This window comes from Oryctolagus cuniculus, chromosome 3, assembly GCF_051225735.1.
Source record: "Oryctolagus cuniculus isolate XC-2025 breed Fujian yellow rabbit chromosome 3, ASM5122573v1, whole genome shotgun sequence".
Lineage (NCBI taxonomy): Eukaryota > Metazoa > Chordata > Mammalia > Lagomorpha > Leporidae > Oryctolagus > Oryctolagus cuniculus.
In genome coordinates this window covers 103024365-103047468 of record NC_142869.1, presented here as the reverse complement: position 1 = coordinate 103047468, position 23104 = coordinate 103024365, and the positions used below count along the sequence as shown (strand labels likewise).

Here is a 23104-nt window from a genome sequence, read left to right as displayed (position 1 = left end):
CTTGGCAACTCTTGACAAGAGCCTAGGGTGATTACTGATGCTATAAACAAGAGTGTCAATTTGTTAAGTCAACAACAGGAGTCACTGTGCACTTACTCCCCATGTAGGATCTCTGTCCTTAATGTGCTGTACATTGTGATTTAATGCTATAATTCATACTCAAACAGTATTTTTCACTTTATGTTTCTGTGTGGGTGCAAACTGTTGAAATCTTTACTTAATATATGCTAAACTGATCTTCTGTATATAAGAATTGAAAATGAATCTTGATGTGAATGGAAGAGGGGAGGGAGAGGGAAAGGGGAGGGTTGCGGGTGGGAGGGAAGTTATGGGGGGGGGAAGCCATTGTAATCCATAAGCTGTACTTTGGAAATTTATATTCATTAAATAAAAGTTAAAAAATTATACACAACCAAAAAAAAAAGAAGAAGAATGGATATGGGGCATATTAGAGTCATGAACTCTGTATGAGGCTTCTGAAGAACAAACTTTGGAATTTTACAGTTGTTTTTTTACACTTACAGGAATGCAGAATGGGAAAGGGTCAATGTGTAGTTTTCTACTTGTGGAAAATGTAAAATATTTCTTTTTTCATATCACTATTATTAGAACTCTTTAAAGACAGCTTTCAACAATTAGTTGCATTTTCATGCCATAACTATTTTAATATAAAGTCCATTCTTGCTCATTTTCTCTCATGGTATTTATCCCTCTGAAGTATAACCATACAAATAACAATACAGATACAAAAACAGATACATATAAAACAGAAGGTAACTTTGAATACTGAGGACGATCGGTATGCCAGGTATCTTAGCAGAGCAGCGCACTGCACCTAAGCTGCTCTGCACTCATTATTTCCATCCCTTACTCTTAATTTATATGTTAAAATTCTAACCTCAACATGATGGTATTAAGTGATAGGACATTTGGGATGTAATGAAGTCATAAGAGTTGAGCTATCATCACTGAGATTAATATTTAGGCTGTTTCCTTTGGCTATAACAGAATACCACAGACTGGGTCATAAAAAAGAAGAAGCAATGTATTCATATCATGGTTCTGGAGGCTGACAAGTCCAAGGACATGGTGCCAGTTTCTGGAGAGTGCCTTCATGCTGTGTCATAAAGTGGTGGATATGCTGAAGGACAAGTAAGAGAGAATGAGGGATGGAATTTCCTTTATAACAACCCACTCTTAAAAATCTCAATCCCACAATGATTACATTAATCCATTAATGAGGTCCCCACACTCATTACCCAGTCACTACTTACTAGGTGTTACTTCTCAACAATGTTGCATTGGGGGCTATGTTTCTAATACATGATAATTACCATAGCCATCCTCTTTAAAAACACAATAGAGAGCCCTCACTCCACACTGCCCATACCTTCCTCTCTCTTCTCTCCACAGTATGAGGACACAGGAAAGAAACAGTCCTCTGCAAACCAGGAAGAGGGCCCTCATCTGAACTAGCACCCTAGTATAAGACTTCACAGCTTCTAAACTGTGAGAAGTCAGTCTCTATTGTTTAAACTACCCAATTTATGGTATTCCACTATAGCAGTTCAAACAAGACACTAATTTGGAAGGATAAGCAAAAAATATTTATCTTTTATTATCATTGATACCATAGATCACAGTTTTGAAGGTCTGGAATTCAGACAGACTCGGTGGGGATGGCATATCTCTGTCTTGTTATGTCGGTGGTCTCAGCTGGGAAGACTCAAAGACCAAGATGGGGACAGCTAGGGGATCACTCACTTAACTTTCATATAGCCTTCCAGTCTGAGGATAGTTGGACCTCTCGTGGAGACTTACAGTTCCAAAAACAAGTGTTCCTAGAGGCTCTGTGAAAGCCACAAGGCTTCAGCACTGATCCTTATTATACTGTACACATCGCTTCGATCTCTCTCTCTCTCTCTCTCTCTCTCAGACAAGCAAGTCACAAATGACAGCCCAGATACAAAGAGAGGGGACTTAGATTCTACTTTCAGTGGAAGGATTGACAAATAATCCACATCTATATTTAAGCTAACAAAATAGGCAAATAAGTGAACCTTCTGATTAATTATTAAAGTCTTTAATTTAAAACAACTCAGGGGTTGTTTATGTCCTATATATGAAACAATCCATGACCTCCCAGAATAAATGTTCCAGTGGACTTAAATTATTTTGAGTAATACCCTGTGCAAATTCTTGTATATAGAGGATACTCAGTACATATTTTCTAAATGAGAAAATAAAATTGAAACAAATATTGATTAAAAATAACTGGAAGTTTTTGACAAAAAAGCTCAAATAGGTTGTTCATAAAGCCAGATTAACATGGACTCATTCATTTTAAGGGTAGTGTTCCAGACCTGGTTTTTAGTAGCTCACAGAGCCAGTTGTTAACGTTTTTGACATTTCAAGAGCAAGTTCATAATATCATGGTAGCTTGAAATTAGCCACTTTGAAAATATTTACAACAAATAAATTGGAAAATGTTACCAATTAGGTTTCCACCTCCACGTTTAGAGAGGTGGGTATTGCTTATTTATCAGTATGCTTCGGACTGCATTTCTTAGCACTGTGCACGTCCTGCCCACTTTCTTGGATTTCTTTATATCTAGATCTGTTCATCTGAACCCAACCCCCTGGGAAAGTCATTTCCCTAATTGATGATGAATTAATTCTTTGTTTCATGGCTTATATTTGAAAACAACAAGTCACTGTTTGTTTCCCTGTGGTCTGCTTTGAGTGTCATATTTTGATTTGATTTCTTTCTCAGAGGTATGAAGGTCCAGCCATGTTCCTGAGATGACGACCGGCTCTCAAACTTGTTTTTATTCAACACCTACCCTGCAGTGTCGTGCTTTGCACATTTCCTGTAAAACTATGTCTTGACTTGTTCTTTTTAAAATTATTTTTATTTATATAAGCTGAACAAATTTTATGTATTTCATATATACAGATATAGGAGCATAGTGATGCTATTGGGATTACATTGAATTTTTAAATGGCTTTCAGTAACATGGATATTTTGATTATATTAATTCTTCTTATCCATGAACATGGAAGATTTTTCCATTTTCTGATGTCCTCTTTTATTTCTTTCTTTAATATTTTGTAGTTTTAGTTGTACAGCTCTTTGACCTCTTTGGTTAAATTTTTTTTCAAGGCATTTTTTAAGCTATTGTGAAGGGGACTGATCTTATAAGTTCTTTCTCAGCCATATTACCTTGCTCTTTTTTAAAAAAAATTTTTAAATTTATTTGAAAGGCAGATATATAGAGAGCAGAGGCAGAGAGAGAGAGAGAGAGAGAGAGAGGTTTTCCATCCACTGGTTCTCTCCCCAGATGGCCACAATGGCCAGAGCACTCCCACGTGGCTACAGTGGCCATCTTCTACTGCTTTCCCAAGCCACACCAGAGAGCTGGATCAGAAGTGAAGCAGCCAAGACTTGAATTAGAGTCATATGGGATGCCAGTACTTCAAGTGGCGGCTTTATCCATTATGCTACAGCACTGGCCCCTTTACCTTACTCTTGATAGTCTACTGGTGACTCGGAAATTTGACCCAGAAGTACAACTTTGTGATAGATCTGACTTGCCAAGACTTTTGCAATCCTCGCGGTTCTCTGTTGTAATAACCCATCACTCATTCTAAATTTCCTTTACCCTGGCTTCTGTTCATCTGAGCCATTTTTTTAGAATAATATTATTTACTTGTTTTTATTTGTTTAAAATGTAGAAAGACAAACAGAGAGTCACAGACAAAGATAAGAGACAAACAGAAATTTCTCATGTGCAGGATCACTCCCCAAATGCCCACAATGGCCCCAGGTGGGGGTCAGTATCAGAGGCCTGGAATTCAATCCAAATCTTCCATGTGAGTAATGATGGCACTAGAGCCATCAATGCTTCCTCATAGGTTGTGTACTAGCAGGAAGTTGGAATTGAGAGAGGAATCAGCACTTGGTATCAGATATGAAATCTGATATGGGATTCAGATTGTCCCAAGTAACATTTTAACTGTTGCATCCAACATCTTCCCTGAACCATTCTTTCCAAGGGTTAACTGGAAGATGTTTCTGAAACTGCCTTCCTTTACTACTTTTGTGTCTTTGCTATTTCCGTCCACCTTCTCAGACACATTATAATATCTGATTAACCTCTTTTGCTGCCAGAAAAGCTAGTATGTGGCAAAATTTAGAATTAAATACTTGGATTTGTTGGGTCTGTTTTGACATAGTAAAAGTGGTAGCATGACCAATTTGGTCATATCAGATTCATAAATTCATGTAGCTCTTGTGTGATTAATTGACAAGATGGAAGCCACATATAAACAGTTGCTGGGCACTCTGCCATATGCAGATATTATCGAATTATAACTGTATCAAATGCTCAAGAAACAAAATTTTGTCTGAGAAGAAATGCTAAAAGGTACTCTTGTTTGATCCATTTCAAATCTCATTTTTTTACAGTGGCACTAAATATTGTGCAAATAATTATCTGACTCATTGTATAAAGATTTGACAACTATTCATACAATAGAACAGTAAATTATCCTTAATGGCAAAGAAATCACATTAGCTAGAGCTCTTGGAACTCTCTGCTTATTGGTAATAGACACTAATCTAAAAAGCAGTAATCTTTCCACTTTGTTTCACTTTAATATACATTTGTTTCAGCAGAAGAAGTAGTGTTTCACCAAGCATTATAATACTGCAACAGTTTTGCCAGCTATAGAGTAAACCTACAGTTATAACAGTGTGCCTAACCAAATAAAATTCACCAAGCCCAAAATCAAAGTACTTTTCCAAAAAAAAAAAAAAATAGTATCTATCCACAGTTAGTTGTTTAAATATTTTTAGAACATAATAACACTTGTTTCTACTAATTTACCTTGGGCAAGGACCTCTGAAATTTTATAAATGAAAAGTCCTTATATAAAATCTTCTGGGCAGGTATTGTGGCATAGTAGGTTAATCCACCACATGGGACATCTGTGTCCCAAATTGAAGTGCTGGTTTGACCCCGGATATTCTGCACTTCCTATCCAGCTTCCTGCTAATGCTCCTGGGAAACAGTGAATAACAGCCCAAATACTTGGGTTCCTGCCACCCATGTGGGAGACACAAATGGAATTCTTGGTTCCTGGTTTTTGGATGGCCTCATCCTGGCTGTTATGGACATTGAGGGAATGAACCAGTACATGAAAATCTCTTTCTATATATATATATTTCTTCTTCTTCTTCTTCTTCTCTCTCTCTCTCTCTCTCTTTCTTTATCTCCCACTGTCTTCCTCACTGCCTGTGTCTCCATTACTCTGATTTTCAAAGAATTAAATATTGTAACATAAAACTAAGTATTCCCACTATAGAAGATCATTTTAGATATTTAATGATAATTACAAGTCAAATGTATCTATCTCTAAATACCTTAGGTTAACTGTGGGATAATATACATGAAGTAGCACATAATAGAAAGCTATATCTGCCACTAATGAATCTATTCCTTGTAATGCAATGGAATAGGGACTGCAGATTGAGGCCAATATTGTTGGTCTTAGTATCTTTTAAAATTTTTACTTTGTAAAATAAATTCATCGCTTCTTGGCCTTTTGGCTAAGATCAAGTGTAAAATAAATTCAGTGTTCTCTCAGTAATTTTGTTAGTTATTTATGACTGATGTTAGGATTCTCATTTTAGAACAATCAAAATCACCCACAGTGAGAAAGTGATTTGTATATCACAAAATCTGTTCTTGGCAGACCAAGAACTGTCACCTGGATTATCTGAATCTTGGATTCTGAATAAATATTTTGTATAGAAAAAAAATTTTGATGACATTGTCTATTCATACATATTTATAAACTTATGTTTTGTAATAAGGATTTATTTAGAAGATGCAGATGAAAATATTATTTAAAGCTCATTCCTTCATGAATCTTATTGTCTAAATGGAAAGGAAACACATAAATATATATCAAGTAATTAAACTTTGTAATTTTAACAAATCAGAATATGGGAGTCAATGATGATCTCCAAAACAAGTGATATCACTGTACATTTGTTTGAGGAATGGTTCCATATCAGATAAAATAGGAGAAGTGGGAAAAAGGAAAGAGGAGTGAGGACCTGGGGGCAAGAGAATTCAACATATTTGGAGAAACAAAAGCACCGCACAAGAGTCGAATTGTGAACTGTGAGTTGTTAGTTACCTGAAATAGACTGGAGTGGTAAATAGAGGACCTTAGCCATCACCCCTTTTTTCCTAGAGACAATGAGTACCATGAGTTTGACAGAAGTGATAGGATAATTGATGTTGGGTCAAATGCAAGTACTCAGATGTAAATAGCTTTCTAAAGCTATATTTCACTCTCAGGATTATTTTTTAAGAGATAGTTTCCTAAGCAGAATGTGGTTATATCTATTGAAGGCAAAAAATTTGACTTCCACTTACAATGTGTATATCATTGTACTCCTGGAAAGAATTTGAAATGAATTAGCTACACAATCTAGCCTAATACATGGTCAGCCCAAAACACATGTAGCAAGTAGGAAGAATTATCTATTCAATGAATAATTTACTTTTTTATTAAATTCAATGCATTGGTTTGTACTTTTCATTTTGAGTCTTACAATAAAGATTTAAATTCAGAACACTAAATACTAAATAATACTTGAAGAGGTAAAGATATTTTAGCAAACCTAGATCACATGTATATAACACATAAGGGAACAATCTTCAAAACACTGTGTGGGAGGTTTCTCAAGATGGTGGAATAGAGAGGCAGCTTACTGCTCTAGTCCAAGGGAAATAATTAAAAAAATGTGGAGAGAGAGCAACCTAAGAGAAAAGTTAGGAAGAAAATGGAAGAGGAAACCTCATGCAAATTAGAGGAACACTGTGGACATACATGGAGTGTGTGGACATGTATAACTCAAGACTCCAGCAACTGAGAGCCTCAGCATCAGCTTTGGAGTGAGGTTAGACCAGACTACAGCAGCCCAAGCCAGCGGCAATAAAGCTGTCGGAAGAACCTGGCATGAGTCTGGCTTGGAGCCCTGTGGGAGAAAGAGTACCTGCAAACCTACAGGAAAAAAAGGACATATTTCTCTCCCAGACCACCCAGCGGGAGCCATTTTGGACATAGGTAATAGCTGCACCAGCTAGTATCTACAAACCCAGCAACCAGCAAAGAGGAGACTCCTGAGTCTGGATGGGAGAATTTACGGGCTGGGAGCTTGTGACTGGGAGACTTGTATGCAGGGACTGAAAAATCTGGCTGCATGGGAAGGTGCAAGGTGTGGCTGGGACTATAGGCAGTCATCACATGTTTGGGGCTCCCTGATTCTGTGTTGAGGGTCATTTTTGCAGGATCATGCTCACAGCAAGGACTGCATGGATCCTTTTGTGGTTCTTGAGGCAGTGCAGATGAAAATTGTACCCACAGGAGCTAGTGCCCAGGCATTAGTTTCCTTTGAGGAGAGAGTGTGAGCATGAGAATATGCCAATAGAGCAGAACAAACTGCCTCTCTGATTAAAAATAAAAATATTGACCATGGCCAACTTGGGCATAACCTTGGACACCTCCACACTCTGGAGCACTGAGCAGAACTCCCTGACCACACACAGCACACACCTCTAGGCATTCACTGGTGTAGTCATCACCAATACTGCACTAAGCCACAAAAGCCTAGTTCAAAGACAAAAGTCATCACAGGGGAGAAAAAAGTATCAAACACAAACACTTAATACTAAACAGAGTTATTCAAGAAACAATGAGGAAGACGATGTGATGCCCCCAAAAGAACACAACATTTCAATACTAGAATGTGAGATGAAGAGATTGACAAAATGCCAGAAATGGAATTAAAAGTATTGATTGTAGGATTACTTAGAAGTAATCAGAAGCAATTCATGAATTAAAGAAATCTGTACAAGACATGAATGAAAATTTTTTTCACAAAATTGAGATTTTAAAGAGAAATCAAGACAAAATGTTGGAAATGAAGAATTCAGTAGAACAAATAAAAAATATGGTAGAAAGTCTTTAGAACAGGCTCAGTGAGGCAGAAGAATGAACACTTGAGTTAGAATACAAATCTCTTAAAATCTTACAGTCAGATTAAAAAAAGAAGAAATTAGAAAACTAAAAAAAACATTGTTGGAGATTTATGGGATATTATCAAATGACTCAACATATGGATCATAGGAGTTCCTGAAAGTGTGGGAGTAGAGGACGGATTAGAAGGACTTTTTAGTGAAATAATCCAGAAAACTTCCCTAATTGGAGAAAGAAAGTGATATCCAAGTACAGGAAGCACACCAGAAAAAATCTTCACAATGACACATTGTAATCAATGTCTCCTTTCAGAGGATCTCCAATTAGACCCACAACTGACTTCACATCAAAACCCTACAAGCTAGGAGAGAATGGTGAGATATATTCCAAGTCTTAAGAGAAAAAGACTGTCAACCTAGAGTACTGTATCTTGCAAAGCTCTCCTTTATGAATAAAGGGTAAATTAAAAACAAATAGGAACTGAAAGAATTTGTCATCACCCATCTAACCTTACAAAGGGTGCTTAAAGGATGCACTACACACAGAAACATAGTCATCAGTATTAGAGAATATGAAGGCAGAAATTCTCCCATTAAATTTACAAAGGAAATTCAAAGTAAACAATAGGAATATTTATGGAAAACTGGCAGGGAAAAGTCATTACTTATCAATAATCACCTTAAATGTAAATGACTTCAGCTCTCCAGTTAAGAGATAAAGACTGGCTGAGTGGATTAAAAAAAACAAAACACACATTTATTTACTTCCTACAAGAAACACATCTCACCAACAAATATACACGTAAGCTGAAAGTGAAAGGATGGAAAAAGATAGTCCATGCTAACAGAAACCAAAAGAAAGCTCGTGTAGTCATCACCAATATCAGACAAATACACTTTAGCCCAGAAACTGAACTGTTAAAAGATTCAAAGAAAGACACTATGTGCTGATTAAGGGATCAATTCAACAAGAAGATGTGACTATTATGAAGGTATATGCACCTAATTACACAGCACCTAGCTATTTAAAAGAAATGTCAATTGGTCTGAAGTGAGACATAGAATCCAATACAATAAAAATGGGGTACTTCAATACTCCACTTTCAGCAATGGACAGATCAACCAAACAAAAAATTACCAAGACTGTGCACTTACTCCTCATGTAGGATCTCTGTCCTTAATGTGCTGTACATTGTGATTTAATGCTATAACTAGTACTCAAACAGTATTGTGCACTTTGTGTTTCTATGTGGGTGCAAACTGTTGAAATCTTTGCTTAATATATGCTAAACTGATCTTCTGTATATAAAGAGAATTGAAAATTAATCTTTATGTGAATGGAAGGGGACAGGGAGAGGGAAAGGGGAGGGTTGTGGGTGGTAGGGAAGCTATGGGGGGGGGGAAGCCATTGTAATCCATAAGCTGTACTTTGGAAATTTATATTCATTAAATAAAAGTTAAAAAAGCCGGCTACGTGGCTCACTAGGCTAATCCTCCGCCTTGCGGCACCGGCACACCGGGTTCTAGTCCTGGTCGGGGCGCCGGATTCTGTCCCTACTGCCCCTCTTCCAGGCCAGCTCTCTGCTATGGCCCGGGAGTGCAGTGGAGGATGGGCCAAGTGCTTGGGCCCTGCACCCCATGGGAGACCAGGAGAAGCACCTGGCTCCTGCCTTCGGGTCAGCGTGGTGCGCCGGCCGCAGCGCGCCGGCCGCGGCGGCCTTTGGAGGGTGAACCAACGGCAAAAGGAAGACCTTTCTCTCTGTCTCTTTCTCTCACTGTCCACTCTGCCTGTCAAAAAAAAATAAATAAATAAATAAAAGTTAAAAAAATAAAAATAAAAATAAAAATAAAAATAAAAGAAAGACAGTGTCCCGTTACAGAAATAGATTTCCTATCCTGGAAAGGAAAAGTACATCCTGTAAGACATCTATGGTAGACTTTGTAAAGGATGGCAGAACAGTTTTGTGTAAATGCAGATGAGTGAATTATAATCTTAACAGCACCAACTATCACTGTTTTTACAGCACTATGATTTGCATGCAATAAATATTTTAAGCTTTACAATAACCTTTTATGATACAATAACACAAAATACTTATAAGCCTGATGTTATCTTTGTCTTCAATACAGTATGAGAGATTAGGTAATTGATTGAATAATTAACCAATTATAATATCAACTCCATTAAGATAAATGTAGCATATCCATTCTACAGACTTATGACATGGGACAAAATAAAGACCAGATACCACAAAAGTAAAAAAAAAAAAAAAAAAAAAAAAAAAAAAACCTATGGAGTGAACAGATCTAGCAGATATTAACAGAACTTTTCAACCTACAGATAAAAAATACACCTTTTTCTCACTGGTACATGGAGTTTTCTCCAGGATAGAACACATGCTAGCCAAAAAAAAGTCTCAGCAAATTCCAAAAATCTAAGTCATGCTATGCATCTTTTTAGACCACAATGGAATGAAGCTGGAAATCAAAAACTCAAGAATCTTTAGAACATATGCAAAAACATGGAGACTGACTAACATTCTGCTGAATGAACAGTGGGTCATTGAAGAAATCAAAAGAAAAATAAAAAAAAAAAATTCTGGAAACAAATTAAAATGACAATACAACATATCAAAACTTATGGGATACAGCAAAAGCAGTGTTAAGAGGAAAGTTTATAGCAATTGGTTCCTACATCAAGAAATTGGAAAGGCATCAAATAAACGAGGTATCAGTGCATTCAAAGGACCTAGAAAAACAACAGCAAACCAAACTCAAACTAGTAGGAGAAAGGAAATAATTAAAATTAGAGAAGAAATCAACAAAATTGAAACAAAAAATACCAAAGACCAGCAAAATGAAAAGCTATTTTTTGAAAAAAATAAACAAAACTGATACACCATTTGCCCAACTATCAAAAAAAGAGGGAGAAGACCCAAATTAACAAAATTAGAGATGAAAAAAGGAGTGTAACAACAGACATCACAGAAACAAAAAGAATCATCAAAAATTACCATAGAGAGCTGTATGTCAAAAATTCAGGAATCCTAGAAGAAATGGATAGATTCCTGGCTACATACAACCTACCTAGAGTGAGCCAGGAAGACAGAAATTCTAACCACACAAATAACCAGGAAAGAAATTGAATAAGTAATAAAGACCCTCTCAGCAAATAAAAGGCCAGTATCAGATGGCTTCACCACAGAATTCTATCAGACTGTTAAAAACTAACTCCAATTCTTCTCAAGAAATTAAAAAAAAAATTGAAAGGGAGGGAATCTTCCAAAATTCCTTCTTTGATGCCAGCACCACCTTAATTCCTAAAACAGAAAATGATACAAGAGGGAAAGAGAACTACAGACCAATTTCTCTGATGAAGATAGATACAAAACTCCTCATCAAAATACTAACCTATCAAATCCAACAACAGATCAGAAAGCATTCACCTGGAGCAACTGGGATTTATATCAGCTATTCAGGAATGGTTGAACATTTATGAATCAATCGATGTGATACATCACATTAACAAATTGAAGTACAATAATCCTAAGATTATTTCAATAGATGTAAAGAAAGCATTTGATAAAATACAACATCCTTTTATGATGAAAACTCTAAGCAAATTGGGTATAGAAGGAACATTCCTCAACATAATAAAGCAATTTATAAAAAGCCCATAGCCAATGTACTATTGAATAGGGAAAAGTTGGAAGCATTCCCAGTGGGAACTGGATCCAGACAAGGATGCCCACTCTCACTGTCACTATTCAATAAAGTCCTGGAAGTTTTACCCAGAGCCATTAGGCAAGAAAAAGAAATCAAAGAGATGCAAATTGGAAAGGAGGAAGTCAAATATCTCTATTTGCAGAAGACATGATTCTATATACAAGGGATCCAAAAGACTCCACTAAGAGGCTGTTGGAACTCATAAAAGAGTTTGGTAGAGTGGCAGGATATAAAATCAACACACAAAAATCAATAGCCTTTGTATACACAGACAATGCCATGACTGAGAAAGAACTTTTAAGATCAATCTCATTCAGAAAAACTACAAAAAAGATCAAATACCTTGAAATAAATTTAACCAAGGACATCATAGATCTCTATGAGCAGAATTACAAAACATTAGAGAAAGAAATATATGAAGACACCAAAATATGGAAAAATCTTCCATGTTAATGGATTGGAAGAATAAATATCATCAAAATGTCCATTCTTCCAAAAGCAACTTACAGATTCAATGTGATACCAATCAAAATACCATGAACATTCTTCTCATATATAGAAAAGTGATTCTGAAATTTATATGGAAAATTGGAGACCCTGAATAGCTAAAGCAAGCTTAAAAAACAAAAACAAAGCCAGAGGCATCATAACGCAAGATTTTAAGACATATTACAGGGCAGTTATAATCTAAACAGCCTGGTACTAGTGAAAAACAGATAGATAGACGAATAGAACAGAATAGAAACTCCAGAAATCAACCTACGCATCTACAACCAATTTTATCGTTAAAAAAGGAGCTAAAATCAATCCCTGGAGCAAGGACAGTCTCTTTAACAGTGGTGCTGGGAAAACTGGACCTCCACATGCAGAAGTATGAACCAAGACTCCTACATTACACCTTTCACAAAATTCCTCTCAAAATGGATTAAAAACCTATATCTATGACACAATACTTTCAAATTAATTTAGAACATTAGGGAAACTCAGTCAGACATTGGCTTAGGCAAAGACTTCTTATATAAGACACAGAGGCACAGGCAATCAAAGCCAAAATTGACAAATGAGATTACATCAAATTGAGAAGCTTCTGTACTGCAAATAAACACTCAGCAAAGTGAAGAGGCAAAGAACAGAATGGGAGAAGTTATTTGTAAAGAATGCAACTGAAGGCCGGCGCCGCGGCTCACTAGGCTAATCCTCCGCCTAGCGGCGCCGGCACACCGGGTTCTAGTCCCGGTCGGGGCGCCGGATTCTGTCCCGGTTGCCCCTCTTCCAGGCCAGCCCTCTGCTGTGGCCAGGGAGTGCAGTGGAGGATGGCCCAGGTGCTTGGGCCCTGCACCCCATGGGAGACCAGGAAAAGCACCTGGCTCCTGGCTCCTGCCATCGGATCAGCGCGCTGCACCGGCAGCAGCGCGCCGGCCAAGGCGGCCATTGGAGGGTGAACCAACGGCAAAGGAAGACCTTTCTCTCTGTCTCTCTCTCTCACTATCCACTCTGCCTGTCGAAAAAAAAAAAAAAAAAAAAGAATGCAACTGAAAAGTATTAATATCCAGAATACATAAAGAGATCAAGAAACTCAGCAGCAACAAAACAAACAAGTAAGTTAAGAAAAGGGTAAAAGACTTAAACAGGTATTTTCAAAAGAGGAAATTCAAATGGTTAAAACACACGTGAAAAAAAAATGTCAAGATCATTAGTCATCAGGAAAATGCAAATCAAAACAACAATGAGGTTTCACCTCACCCCTGTTAGAATGGCTTTCATACCAAAATTAACAAACAACACATTCTGGCAGGGATTGGGGGGGGATAAAGTACCCTAATCCATTGTTAGTGGGAATGTAAACTGTAGTAAGCATTGTGGAATACCATATGGATATATCTCAGAAATCTGAATATAGACCCACAATATGACCCATCCATTGCACTCCTGGGGATTTACCCAAGGGCAATGAAATCAGAATATGTAAGAGTTATCTGTACCCCCATGTTTACTGCTGCTCAATTCACAAGCTAAGATATGGAATCAACTGTAATGCCTGTCAACTAAAGACTGGATAAACAAATTATTAGATGCATAAACCATGGAATATTACATAGCAGTTAAAAAATGAAATCATGTCATTTGCAACAAAATGGATGAAACTACAAAACATCATACTTAGTGAAATAAGCCAGTACCAAAAGGACAAATACCGTATGTTCTCCCTGATATGATAACTAATAGAGCACCCAAAAGGCAATCTATAGAGGTGAAATTCACATTCAAGATGGAATGATTTTGAACAGACTTAGTCTCAAGTGTTGAGGACAATTTTTTTTTATTTTCATACAATTTGTTGAACTCTTTACTTAATATAGAGTTAATTATATGTGTATAATGTTAATTGAAAATAGATCTTGGTGGGGTGGGTGCTGTAGCACAGTGTGTTAACATCCTGGCCTGAAGCACCAACATCCCATATGGGTGCCAGTTCAAGTCATGACTGCTCCACTTCCAATCCAGCTCTCTGCTATGGGCTGGGAAAGCAGTAGAAGATAGCCCAAGTCCTTGGGCCCCTGCACCTGCGTGGGAGACCCAGAAAAAACTCATGGCTCCTGGCTTTGGTTCAGTGCAGCTCCAGCTGTTGTGGCCAGTTGGGGAGTGAACCATAGGATGGAAGACCTCTCTCTCTCTCTTTCTCTCTCTGCCTCTCCTCTCTCTGTGTAAGTCTGACTTTCAAATAAATAAATAAATCTTTTAAAAGAAGAGAAAAAAATAAAATAGATCTTAGTAAAAAATATGAATGGGAATAGGAGATGGAGGAGGAAGAGTGGTGGGTGTGTGGGTATGAGGGGGGGTAAAGGGGGAAGAAACACTATGTTCCTAAAGTTGTATTTATAAAATTCATGAAGTTTGCATCCCTTAAATAAAATGTTTATTTGGGAACCAAAAAACACTGTGTGGTAATAATTTGAGCTCAGGATAAATGGACTATGGGTAAAGAAATAGTAATTATTGGTCATTATTGAAGCTTGATGTTGGTACTGGGGGTTCATTACACATTGTTCTCTATTTTTGTATTTGTCAAGATAAAAATCATTAAAAATTAACATGCTGTTTAGTGTTTTCTTGTTCAAGATTGTTAGTAAAAGCATAAATTTTGAGTTAACTGAGAGAAGTTTTACCTCTTTGAAACATTAGGGATATTTTTGACACTACTTTTATGATTAAGAGCCTAGCTTGTATGTCAATTTTTCCAAGTTAACATATAATGTTAATTTTTTCTCAGAAAATTCCAATAACTTTTCCTTTTTCCTGTGGTGATAAGCAATTGGATTAAAAGTTTCTAAAGGAGAATACATATCCAACAAAAACTAGGAAAACTTGGTAAAAATTGTGAAATGTGAAAATAGAATTAATCAATAGATTAATCAATAGTAAATATTAAAATAGAATATAGAACCTCTATAATTAACAGTTCAGAGTTGGCACATCAATATATTAATAGAAGATTCTACCAAATAACATCTAGGTTGGTTTCCTCAAAATATTGATGTCATATCAAAAATTCAAGCAAAAATTTGGTGAGAATATTCTGGATTAAAGGAGATAAAATAGGAAAATTAGCACAGTTGTTGATCTTCAAGTTTTTATAAAACACTATGAAGGATGATTTGGGGACAACTGGCTAAATTTAAATATGGCATAAGTATTATATGATATTATGATATAAATAGTAAGTATAAAGGATTTTATCAATGTATCTTGAAAATACAAAGATTGTCCTTTTTCTGGGGAGACAATGCTAAAGTATTCAGGGATGAACTATTACTATTATATAATTTTAAATATCTAAAATACAGTGTTATATGGCAAACTAAACTCCAGAATTTTCTGAAATTCAGTGATCACAGCTGCCCAGTTAATGAGACCTGGTACATTGGTAGACTTAAGGACACAGAAGGTCATGACCAACCATTGTCTCTCCCGTGTCATGGATGCCTGTTTCTGAGGAAGCAACAAAGCAGTCAAATTAGATACTGATGGTTTTTTTTTTTCTTTTTTTTCTTTTTTTTTTTTTTTGACAGGCAGAGTGGACAGTGAGAAAGAGAGACAGAGAGAAAGGTCTTCCTTTGCCGTTGGTTCACCCTCCAATGGCCGCCTTGGCCGGTGCGCTGTGGCCGGCGCACCGCGCTGATCAGATGGCAGGAGCCAGGAGCCAGGTGCTTTTCCTGGTCTCCCATGGGGTGCAGGGCCCAAGCACCTGGGCCATCCTCCACTGCACTCCCTGGCCACAGCAGAGAGCTGGCCTGGAAGAGGGGCAACCGGGACAGAATCCGGCGCCCCAACTGGGACTAGAACCCAGTGTGCCGGCGCCGCTAGGCGGAGGATTAGCCTAGTGAGCCGCGGCACCGGCCTGATACTGATGGTTTTGATAAGTTAACATTCATGTGAATCATGGCATTAGGATTCTGTAATGATATAGCCCATGCAGGACAAGAACTGTGATTATCTTGCCCAAGAATTGTCTGAAAGATCTGGATTGTGATCCTAAAAGTGTTAGGTTGTAAACAAAAGACAGAGCTATATTAGGGATAACTGTGTTACCACAACTGGTTAAATATTTTAATTGTTCAGAATTTGTCCACAGAATACTAACACTGGCATATATGGACACAAGACCTGACAGTTTACCCTGCTTTGAATTTTGCAATACATTTAGATTGTGAGTAGATGGGAAAAATCTTTATATTCTGAGGTAAACCAAAAGTAATAACCTCATTGTCTTTGGTTCTGCTACCCAAAATAAATGAGAACTTGAGTATAAACTTTAACATGTATTTTTAGCAGAAATAATTTTAACCCTGATATTTTTGTTGATGTCTGAAGATAAAACATGACCTTTCCAAATATGAAAATCATGTGATATTTTTCCACCATGAACACAGTAATATATATTTACAACACTGGAATTTTTGGTTTTCCTTCTAAATTCTTGATGAGTTCTTTACTTTGTGAGCAAGTCTTTTCTTTTTATTGCTATTTAATCAAGAGGCAGAGATACAGTCAAAGAGAGACAGAAAGACAGACTTAAAGGCAGTCAAGACAAACCATGACAGACAGAGAGATAGGAGACTCTTATTTTCTGGTTCACTCCTCAAAGAACTAGGCTGGGCCAGGCCAAAGCCAGGGTCCAGGAACTCAATCAGCAGGAAACCGAGTACTTGAGCCATCACCTGTTGCTTTCCAAGGTACACATTAGGTGGAAGCTGGAATCAGTAGTCAGAACTGGAATCAAAGCAAGGCTATCCAACATGAGTTCTGTATATTAATGTCAAGACCAAATGCCACCTGTGAACCAGTCTTTTTGTGTGTCTGATTTTCTTACATTTTTTGCAAGTAAGCATTTCATTTCATTTTCTAAATTATTTTGTCTTATTTTCCCTTTGACAGAGGGAAGGGAAACCAATGTCAACAATATGTTTGCTGCAGAAGCATCTAATATGAATTCAGACAGGTGGGCCTATCTTCAACAAATGGGCAAAACTAGGAAAGCTCCTGACCTAGAGAAACTCAAACAATCATCAATGCTAAGAGGGAGAAGCCTGCAGCAGTGTTTCTCTGACTATAATGAAATGCTACAAAGAATCTAAGAACTGTGGTGGCTGAGTTATGGAGGGCTCTAGGGCCTGTGTAATCATTATTGCAATAGCATTAATAGGGATCTTGATTATTTGCAGGTCACAAAAATCTGGACGAATGAAAATGGATGACTTATGAGGGACAAGGAAGCAGAGAAGGAGAGGATGTTGGAGGCAAAGCAAGAGCAATAATATCAGCCCCCCGTATTAAAACTTGACTTTAACAGTCCATTAGTAGCAGAAGATAACAAGACTGATGCATATGAATGAGCAAAATACGTTCTTCAAAATGGTCCATAATCAAGTTATTTACTCTGCCTTTTAATAAGGGCTTGGTAGACCTAGAGTAGAGGGCACTTTTTGAGTTTCACAAAGGTGTGATTTGAGTTAAATACAACCTTGTAAAAAAAAAACTATCTTAAGAGCTAAACTAACCAAGATACAATTTAAACAAGAACAGAGATGCAGAAGCAGGTAGCAAAAATTTGTCTCAAGGGCCAGGTATATTGTGTAACAGCTGGTTTCCTGGGAGGTCAGTGAGTGTAGTCACATAATGCTGGTGCTCAGAAAAACTTTACAGCTCATTTAATTTCAACTGTCATTATCTTCAAGTTTTTAATTATTTTATCTTTGATATTGCAATTTAGGAGTGAAATATGGCAAAGGAGTATGCCTAAGGGAAGAGGGGATATATACAACAAGCATGGTCCTTCATGTCCCCACTTGCAGAAGGCAGATGTAATACTCAGGGGCACAAAATTTCAGTACATACAGGATATATGGTGGTTCACTAAGACTCCTCAGTACAACTGAATGCATTTCTTCTGTATGAGTAAGAGGAGGTGCTGACTGGTTACATAGTCCACTTGAGCCAGGACTTGCTTGGAGCATAGAAATAAGGCAGTGGTATTCCAAGTAACAAGAATGACAAAGGAATCCTATCATATCCTTTCTTACAATGTTAAATCTTAGTATTAGCCAATCACTTATGGTGAGAAGGATGACACAGAAAGAAAGGGAAAAACAGGCAACTCACACATCCCTTTCCTTTTGGTTTTTCCTTATGCATCAGTAAGTAGGAGGGATTTGATGTTAACGGAATATGCATGTAACCAGAAATAAAATAAGAACCATCAGGTTAGTTTTATGGAGCATTTCATCTGTTTCAATAATAATGAAATACATTGCATGTATGAGCTAAAAAATATGAATTCTGCAGTTTCTATAATTCCACACTAGAGATACATGCTCATATTTGCATTTAAAATTGACATTGTTCAAGGTGAAAAATTAAAATTTACACTAATTTAAAATTTTCTTCCTTAAGACACTGCATAGAAATCAAAAGTACCATGACACATTAAGACACTACAGAGGGGCTGGCACTGTGGCGTAGCAGGTTAAGCTGCCGCCTGCAGTGCCAGCATTGCATATGGGTACTGGTTCAAGTCCCGGCTGCTCCATTTCTGTTCCAGCTCTCTGCTATGGCCTGGGAAAGCAGTAGAAGATGGCCCAATTATGTGGGCCCCTGCACTGGCATGGGAGACATGGAAGAAGCTCCAGGTTCCTGGCTTCGGATCAGTGCAGCTCAGGCCATTGTGGCCATCAGGGAGTGAACCAGCGGATGGAAGACCTCTCTCTTTCTCTGCCTCTGCCTCACTGTAACTCTGCCTTTCAAATAAATAAATAAATTATTTTAAAATAAAAAAGATACTTACAGAGTACAGGAAAAGTTTTATCTTTTACTACTGGCACTTTTTCCTCCCACATTTTGAACAAAGCGCTCCAAGTTATTATTTTGCACTGGCCATGTCTGTTACACTGAACAAGTCAACAATAAAATTTCCATAGTTTGAGTAGAATGAATCTAGCCCCAGAGTAAGAAGAGCACAGCAGCTCCTCTCAGAGATACAAGAACTGAGAGGATTTAAAAAAGAAACAGAGTTATGTAGGAATAACCAAACTGTGACCTCCTTTTTAAAATATAGGAAAAATATGAATAAACTGATAACCAATCCTTTAAAAGTGTGAACAGAATCCTGAGGTGGAGGTGGGTATAGATATGAACTTTAGAAACAGGGCCGGCACTGTGGTGTAGCAGGTAAAGCCACTGCCTGTAGTGCCAGCATCCATATGGACGCTGGTTCAAGTCCCGGCTGCTCCACTTCCGATCCAGCTCTCTGCTATGGCCTGGGAAAGCAGTAAAAGATGGCCCAAGTCCTTGGTCCTCTGCTCCTGTGTGGGTGATCCAGAAGAAGCTTCTGTCTCCTGGCTTCAGATTGGAGCAGCTCTGGCCATTGCAGCCATATGGGGAGTGAATTGGTGTATGGAAGACCTTTCTCTCCCTCTGCCTCTGCCTCTCTGTAACTCTTTCAAATAAATAACATAAATCTTAAAAAAAACATTTTGAACCCAAAACAAACATCAAATAAAAACAAAAATCAGAAAAACATGTGCTGGCGTTGTGGCTCAGCAGGTTAATGCCCTGGCCTGAAGTGCTGGCATCCTTTATGGGCGCCATTTCTAGTCCCAGCTGCTCCTCTTCCGATCCAGCTCTCTGCTATGGACTGGGAAAGCAGTAGAAGTTGGCCCAAGTCCTTGGGCCCCTGCACCCACATGGGAGACCTGGAAGAAGCTCCTGGCTCCTGGCTTCGGATCAGCACAACTCAGGCCGTTGTGGCCATCTAGGGAGCGAACCAACGGATGGAAGATCTCTCTCTCTGCCTCTCTTCTCTCTGTGTAACTCTGACTTTCAAATAAATAAAATAAATCTTTACCAAAAAAAAAGAAAAAGAAAAACAACGAGCAATGACCAAAACTGCAGAAAATCAGTTAGAACAAACAAGCCTAAATCAGATATGATAGGCTAAATAATTATCAAAATTTTATTAAGTAAATCATGGTTAATATTTCACTTAACAGTAAACAATGTATTCATGAGAAATATTTAAGTAGCCCAGACTAAGCAGAATACAACTTTTAATGACCTCTAGAAGCATATTTGTAAGTTGACTTTTATTTTTCTTGTATTTGAGAGGCAGAGGCACAGAGAGTGAAAGAGACACAGCAATTTTCTATCCCAGGTTCACTCTCCAAATGCTGTCAACATCCATGATGGGGCCAGGCTAAATTCAGAGGGTAGGAACTCAATACAGGTCTCATATGTAGGTGGCAGTAGCTCAAAAATCTGAGCCATCACCTGCTGTCACTCAGCATCTGTATTAGTAGAAAGATGAAATTGACAGTAGGAGCCAGGACTTGAACTCAGGTATTCCAATGTGGGATATTGGCATCCTAATCAGTACCTTAACTGACTCCCCAACATTTCCTGTTTTTCCTTTTTTAAAATTAAGAGCATATAGCGTGAGATTGATGAAAATTTGCTATATCCATATATATTTATGTGTTATAAATGTGTGTGTATATATATGTAGATTTTATATATATACATACATATAAAAACATAAGTTGAAATGTTGAAAAATCTCTGTTGCAAAACTATATGGAATGAGTTATAGTCAACCAAGACTATTATTGCAGCCGTGGGATGCATAGGAGGAAATTTCCAGCTTGTAAACAGGAGTTGCCAGCTCCAAAAGAATAAGGACAACTGTGAAGGGTATCATACATATTCAGATGATTGTTTGGAGAAGATAAAGAATTGCCAGCATTTTACATACTAGTCCCAGACATTGCAAATTCTGAGACTTATTTATTTGTCTGGGTCTCATGATCTCAGTTGGCTTAGCAGTTAAGATGAGGCTAGGATGCTTGCATTCCATATCAGAGTACCTGGCTTAGAGCTAGCTGTGCTCTGGAATCCAACTTCCTGCTAATGCCTACCATGAAAAGTCAGAGGTGATGATCTTTGCCATCCACTTGGGAGACCTGTATGGTGTGGCTGTCTTCTGGCTTCTGCCTGAACCAACGACAGCTATTGCAGGCATTTGTGGAATAAAAGTGATTGGCCCGTTCTTTCCGCTGGGATATCACTCACAGTGATCTTTCATTCAGGTCATTTTTTTTTTTTTTTTTTTTTTTTTGCCACAGTGTCTTGGCTTTCCACGCTTGAAATACTCCCATGGGCTTTTTAGCCAGATCCGAATGCCCTAAGGGCTGATTCTGAGGCCAGAGTGCTGTTTGGGACATCTGCCATTCAAGAAAGAGGTACCTTTCTCTGAAGGGAAGAGAGAACTTCCACTTTGACTATGACTTTGTCTAAATAAGATCGGAGTTGGTGAACTCAAGAGGCTCCCATAGCCTTGGCAGCTCATGACAAGAGCCTCAGGTGATTACTGACCTCATAAATAAGAGTGTCAATTGTTAAATCAACAACAGGAGTCACTGTGCACTTACTCCCCACGTAGGATCTCTGTCCTTAATGTGTTGTACTATGTGAATCAAAGGTATAACTAGTACTCAAACAGTACTTAACACTTTGTGTTTCTGTGTGGGTGCAAACTGTTGAAATCTTTACTTAGTATATACTAAATTGATCTGTATATAAAGATAATTGAAGATGAATCTTGATGAAGAATGGAATGGGAGAGGGAGTGGGAGATGGGATGGTTGTGATTGGGAGGGAGGTTATGAGGGGAAAAAGCCACTATAATCCAAAAGATGTACTTTGGAAATTTTTATTTGTTAAATAAAAGTTTTAAAAAAAAACAGTGATTGGGAGATCTCTGCTTGTCTCTTTCTCTTTGCTTATAAAATAAGTAAAATACTTGAATAGAAATTTTTTAAAAAAAGGTCAGGATGAAATATTGTATAAGGCTTTGAAGTGAGCAATTTGTATGCTAGTTCTGCCACTTACCTTATGTACATTAGAGCAAGTGATGTCACCCATACAGTTCTTTGTCTTGACATGCATAAAAATGGGATAAGACTCCTTATCTATCAGGTTTCTTGTGAACCATAAATTACCCATAGACATAAAAGATTCAGTCTAATTCTTAATTTTGGATAGATAATTACAACTATTGGTTTATGAATTATTATTGTTACTCAGACTCATATTTTGGATTATTATTTATACTCAGATTATTGTATATGCATACTCAAGAAATACTTGCTATTATATAGTTAAAAGATTGTTGCACAGCTAAGGAACATTATAGGAGATACTTCACACAGTTACACAATTGGGAAATATTTCCTGCCACATAATTAAGGGCAGGGAAATTATAAATTGAAATTACACATTTGCATTTTTCTGTTTTGTTTCAGGCAAATATTCTGGAGGACAGCACAGTGTTTAATCAATTTGATGTCAGAGCACTAATCACTTACATGAGCCACTGAGAGAAGATCCCTACAAGCACGTTTGAGATGAGCCAGTGAAGAGAGAAAGAGAAAAAAAGAAGAAGGTGATAGAGGAAGAAAAGAAGAAAGAGAGAGAGAGAGAAAGATTTATTTTACTTACAGAGAGCTTGGTCTTCAGTGAAGAATAGTGGACCCCAAGTATCCTGTAGGTTGTGTGAGGGAATCTGAGAGGCTTTGCAGAACTGTTGTGATAGAGTTGGAAAGGTTGGGAATTTACAAAAGTAGAAGGGAAAATCAACAGAATTTTTGAGGTCACCATTATTTCATTTGGAAACACAATGAGTTTGAGAATAAGAAATTCGGTAAAAGTGAGTAAACTTACTTTGGAAGAGTTAGGAGATACATTTTTTTAAATCAAAATGTAATAAAATTTAA

The 23104-nt window shown here is 37.5% G+C and overlaps 2 pseudogenes; both read left to right on the top strand.

Annotated features, from left to right (window-relative positions):
• LOC100342880 (large ribosomal subunit protein eL8 pseudogene) overlaps window positions 1-23104 on the top strand; it is a 158265-nt pseudogene that overhangs the window by 40028 nt on the left and 95133 nt on the right.
• Window positions 5592-5729, top strand: LOC149127447 (U2 spliceosomal RNA; annotated as a pseudogene).